Source organism: Condylura cristata, unplaced genomic scaffold (genome assembly GCF_000260355.1).
Source record: "Condylura cristata isolate star-nosed mole 26May11 unplaced genomic scaffold, ConCri1.0 scaffold00010, whole genome shotgun sequence".
NCBI lineage: Eukaryota > Metazoa > Chordata > Mammalia > Eulipotyphla > Talpidae > Condylura > Condylura cristata.
This window is the reverse complement of record NW_004567111.1, coordinates 7,604,451-7,610,809: the sequence shown is the minus strand read 5'-3', so window position 1 is coordinate 7,610,809 and position 6,359 is coordinate 7,604,451.

Sequence of the window (6,359 nt, the reverse complement as noted above, 5' to 3'; positions counted from 1 at the left end):
CCCCATGGCAAATTCCAAATGTGATTATTGCTGCTTCCTCCTGGTCAGCAGGACTGAACCTGACTTCTTCCTCCAAAACCAGCTGGAAAACTTTCTGTTTTTAAAGGTCTCAGGTCTAACTAGATTATTTGCCTTTTGCCACATAATAAAAAATACAAATTTTGCCCATACTCAGTAGGATGAGAGTCTATAAGGGCAAGGACCCACCGAGTCACCTTGGAATTCTGCCTACCTCAGATAGATCAATATAGAAATCAATAATCAATTGTGCCTGCCCACCGGGAGATCATAATCTCAGTCACTTAAACAAGGGTCAGTTACATAAACATAATTTGAATGCACAATATGGTAACAGAGCTATATAATTGTAATGAGGCAGAACAGAGACAGGAATAATTACCTGCAACAAAAGTATTTGGTGTGTCCAAATACTTTCTAGAAGAAGAGATCTTTCAGAAGCTGTGGGTGATCAGATGGACAGGGTACAGACTATTCCCATTGTGGTCGCCAGGAACGGTGTGGTGGTGGTGATGGTGGTGGTGGTGTGTGTGTGTACTAGGGAAATACAGGTCTTTGAGTGCCATTAAAATGTAGTAGAGCTAGCAGAAGAAGCTGATAGGGTAATCTAGACAGATTCAGAGGCAAGTAGAATAGGAATTGGTAAGATGGGCCCAAGGAAGAGCAGCAAACCTCTAGTATTGATTTTTAGTATTGATTGATTCCACTAGTATTTCTAGTAGAAATAACTCTCCACAAGCCAACTTAGCTCCCTCAGCCACTGACTGGAAGGTGGGGCCCTTGACTGGGATAAGCAACTACCATGTAAACACGTGATCCTTTGTCTTTCTCTGGCTGTTTGTGCTTTTAACAAATGGAACTTGGCACAACAAAAAGGCCCAGGAAGACAGATGTTTCAATTTCCCTTTTTTTCCTGAGAATGAGATGTTTTTGCATTTGCCACACTAGGACAGCACCTTACATTTAGACCCGCACATGATGAATCATTGCTTTATGCAATCACAAGAACAGCATTTAGCTAACAATAGTGGGGAAGAATTAGCATTAAATGCTTAAGAGCAATTGGAAAGGATCGTCTGGAGACAGTTACCCTCCAAGGAAGGTGGAGAAATGAAAGAGCAACTGTTTTGAAAAGACTTTTGTGCCAATGTATATAGAATTTGAGTGTCTGGAGCACAATTAAGAAATAATTTGATTTTTAAAAGCCATGAATTTCACAGCATGATTTTAAAAACAAATACTTAGATAACTAATTGAAGAAAAGCTGATGTGCACTTCTGAGGTCCTGTGTAGGACCTTGGTGTGGGTTTGGGGAAGTAGGTTTAAAGTTACATTAAACTGTTGTTTGTTTACAGTTAGATGTGTTGTCTTGATAATATGGAAAATTAGAACAAAGAGCAGCACTGTGAACTTGAAGAAAATACTCTGAGGGCAATTAAGTGCTTGCTGCCAAATAGGTGGGGGGAATAGAAGTAATTGAGAAAGTTTCCAAGATAATGAGATTCTTTATAATAACCATTAGAAAGTAGCAAAAATAATTTTGTCCAAAGGCTAAAAAGCTTCCATGGCTTGTTGACCAGTCATTTTGATAAATGATTGCATATATTCATCTAGATATGGAAGAAGATTTTGCTTTTGTATCCTATAAGGCATCAAACCTTAGGAACATCAGTTGAAATGGTTACAAAAGTACCTACTAGAAAGATTGTTACCAGTGGTAAAACCACAGTGGAATGATTTGCCAAGGGAGTCAATCAGTGAGTGCTTTAGAGAAAACATGAGCAAGAAGTGTGTGGGTTTGGAGGCTAGGCATATGTTAGCAGGGGATTTGGGGCAAACTCGCTCTGTAATTTTAAAGGAGAGCATATTCATTTCTTAAGTTATTCAAAGAACATTTATTCAGCTACTTACTAAGTGTAAATGCGGTGTTAGTGCTAAAGCCCTGCTAAAGTCAGCTCTCAGGGAGATTTCAGATCATCTGTCTTTCTGTGCTTGTTGACAAAATGCCATCCTAATGGGGAAAGGGGTGACTACATACAGCATCTTTTAAAGTCTGCTTGACAGACTTTATTTATTACTTACATTTTATTATGCATAAAAATTTATTATATGCATATACATGTATATATATCATATATCTATATCACTCATCTATCCACCTAGCATCTATCTACTGTCTATGTATCTATATGTCTATCATCTACCTATCATCCATCTATCTATTCTATCTATCCATCCGCCCACCATCCATTTCCTTCCTTCCTTCCTCCCTCCCTCTCTCTCTCCCTCTCTCTCTTTCTTTCTTTGATAGACTGAGATTGAGAGAGGGAAAGAGGATAAATTCATTGTCAAAATGGAGAACATTGCCTTCTGATTTTCCCCATGACACATGAGGAAAGAGAAAGGAGTCTTAAAAAAATATATGTATACCTGGATTTTTCTTTCCAAAGCTAATAATAAACAAATATTATCTGTCTTGCTGCAGAAAAATGAAAGTATAATTTTAAAGTCCACTTCCTTAAAATGAAATGTAAATGCTTTGAAGCTCAAACCCATTTGAAAAATGCAAACATTTAATCTTGCTGAGAGAACTAATTATTATCTACACTGATTTCCACTCCTCTCTCTGGCCTGTTTTTTTCCCCTTTATGAACGATACTAACCTCCATGTGACTTTCCAAATTTGGTCATCCTCAATTTCCTCACCTCTCACTCCTTCATACTTAATTCCTTGGCCCTATTGATTTAACTTTGGGGATATTCCTGAAATCCCACTGCCATTCCTTCTGTTGGTGGGCTCATTTATCTCTTGGACCACAGTCATTGTTTACTTAGACTTTCACAGACTCAACAAATATGTACAAAGCTCTCACCGCTGTGTTACCTATCTTATCAAAACCTCCACAATTTTATATCTTGTCTAGTCCTAGCTGAGTGCCAGGGCCATCCAGCTATTTATTTGCTATCTCCATTTGGCTGTCTCATTAGTGTGTCACACTTAAGTTATCCAAAGCAGAACTTAAAATTTACCATTCCTATCTCCCCTGACTCCCAACGATTCTCTCTCATTTCCAACCCTTTTTTTGGCAAATAGAACTGTCAGCCTTCCAGAGCACAAATGACAGCCCTCAGAATCATCCTTGACTCATTCCTTGCTCACCCTCCTTATCCAGTCTTTCAGCAAGTCCTATCGATTTGGCTTCCAACATTTATTTAGAATCTAGTCACCTCTCTCATCTCTGAATCAGGTGACCTGGTTCAAACCCAGTGCTATGTGCTTGACCATGACTTTGGGTATTTAATGTCGGTATGTCTTGGCTTCAGATGCAAAACCAGACTTTTCAAAAAAAAAATCTGAGGAGTGTTTTTACTTCACAAGAGCCAGAATTTGATTGAGTGAGGAAAAGTATGCATTGATTTGGTCTTTTATCTCCGCTCCCTTAAACTGATTTACTTTGACAGGGGAAAGGAAGGGAGTTGCCAGGCTCTCTGGGGGAGTAGTGTGTACCTCAAGGGTGTTTCACCTCCTAACAATGGGGCATTTTGGAAGTTACACTGACAGTTGCCTGACCTCCATGTGACTTTCAAGCATTGCACTCCATTCAGAAATTGGATTATGCCTTCCTGTGTAGAAGGGTTTCACTACAGAAAGTGTTTTGGGAAATATTTTGAATTATAGAGACGTATTATGAAATGACACTTAAAAGAAAATCTAATTGATGAGGTTATCATACATCCCTGTTTTCTTTACTCTAAAAATCTGTAATTTATCTTGTTAGATGACATCGGCTTCATTAAGGCTACCCTACTCTGTTTTCTACCATGTTTTTACTTGTAAGACATCTATTTTCACTTGTTCAAACACTATTTTTGAATTCCAATGTCCACTAATACCTTCTTTCTTTCAAATTCTTCTGGAGTGGGAGGGTTTCTGATCTTAATTCTTTTAGATACAAACAAAGTGTTTAAAATATACATCAGGCAGGCCTGAGCATTTACACATTGAGATACACAGTATTCTATTACTAATATCTTTTTATATTTTCTATATATTAAATGAGAATGTTGTGTTACTTTTTTGCCTAACTGTATATAGACAGATCTTATTCTATATGACATTTAATGTGAGATTATTTAAAAGCATTTGTTCAGAGCCCTCCCCGGTGGCACAGTGGGTTAAAGCACAGCAGCACTAAGAAGCTAAAGCCACTTCAGCATGAGTTCAATCCCTGCCCCAGAGGTGATCCACATGGCGCGGCAGACCTCTCCTGACCAGCTAGCTGCTCCCCTCAGCAGTGTACTTCGTCGATCTGCCTGTTCTACTCCCGCTCTGTCTCTGGTGAATCCTCTCACCGCCCCTGCACCTCTAGCCTGTACCCTAGTTCTGTATGCATAAATAAAAAAATCTTAAAAAAAAAAAAGCATTTGTTCAAAACCAGTGTGGATTTGATGGGGTCGAAAAGCAGTTTTAGATACTAACAAGACCCTGAGCAAGGTCAAAGAGGACTGAAGGAAAGATCTAGGGCAGTTGAGCAAAATCCAAATCTTGTGGATTTGTGCATGATAAGTGAGGTTATAACAGGGCAGCAGAAGACAGAGCAGGAAGTAACGCCAACACTTGAGTCCAGGTGAGACTAATTATACATAGGGGACGGTCTGGGAAGAGGGAACTCCCTACAGAACACGTTTCCCTCAGCCAAGGCAAGGAAGCTACATAAAATCCCTTAGTTTAGCTTACCCTAAGGGAACGCAGCAAGAAATGGGAGCAGAGAACATGAACTTGATCATTTTCTCCAAAGAAAGAGAGATATAGATAGGCCTAGAGGGAATTGCGCTTACTAAAATAAGCAAGGCAGAGGAAGACAAACACTGTGATTTCACTCATTTATGACCTAGAGAGAAAACAAACGCATGAACTAAATAAAAACACACACACACACACAAAAAAAACTGAGGCCTATAACACTAGTGATTGGTTACCAGAAGGAAAGGAGGTAAAAGGGGACAATGATATGGTGAAGGATAGAATTAGACTTCTAGCAATGAACTTGATACAACAGATATCCACACTGATTCTCAATGATGTACACCTTAAACTTCTACAATTTTTTTTTTAAAGATTTATTTATTTGTGCATACAGAACTGGGGTACAGGCCAGAGATGCGGAGGGTGAGAGGATTCACCAGAGACAGAGCAGGGAGCAGAACAGGCAGATTGACGAAGTACACTGCTGAGGGGAGCAGCGGGCGGGTCAGGAGAGGTCTGCTGCACCCTGTGGTCACCTCCGGGGCAGGCGGGGATCGAACTCATGCGGAAGTGGATTAAGCTTCTTAGTGCTGCGCTTGAACCCTCTGTGCCACCAGGGAGGGCCAACTTCTACAATTTTAACTGCAACGTTATTTAAAAAAAAAAAAAAAAGAGGTTCATTGAGAAGTGATTGAGGTAACATAAATTGGTTATTTTTCATCTTTTTCTGCTCAGGAAATAGAATCTTAAAGGCAAAGTTTCATTCTGATTTTATAAAATGAAGGAAGTGATGTCTATTCAAATAAAGTTTGCAGATTTGTGACTAAACTGTTCATTTTCACCAGAGCTCTCGCCCTTGTCCAAGCCTTCATGACCTTTTGCTGGGAAAATTGCACAAACCTCCTAACAGCTTTCCATGCTGTCTCTCTATCCTTCCCAATTCTAATGCACCTTTCATGGAGCTGAGTGAGCTTTTAATATCAGCTGCTTATGTCATTTCCTTGCATAAAACTCCCCAGTGGTTCCTTTGTACCTGCTATCATGATGAATGATCTTTCACAATAGGGGCATTTTTGTTCTGTAGTTTGAGTCTGGCAAACCAGTCCTGCTGTTCTTATATAGAAGCAGAAACCGGAAACCACCACCACTTCCACAGGTTTTTGCATCACCTACCTTACTCTGGTAGATATTGTCATGACTTCAGTCAACATCCCAGTTGATGGCAGTTCCGGCCTTCCAATTCCATAGGCCCCAAACCTTGACATCATCCTTGGCTTCCTTTTACTATTCTATCTCTCCTTGAATACACGAGTGAACACTGATAGCTCTGTCTTGAAAATGCAGGCAGTCTGACCTCTTCCCACTGACTTCTCAGTTATCAGCCTGTCTTGGTCTGATCTACCATCATTTCTTGGTTACTAGAATAATGCTGCTTCAATGTTTGCTCATGTGTTCTCTTTTCTCAAAAACAAAAAACAAAAACCAGTCAGTATGGCCCTTTGAAACTGATCAGACCCTTCAGTGCTTTTCCATTTCTTTCAGAGTAAAATTCTTTTTTTTTTTTTTTTTTAAGATTTATTTGTGCATACAGAAC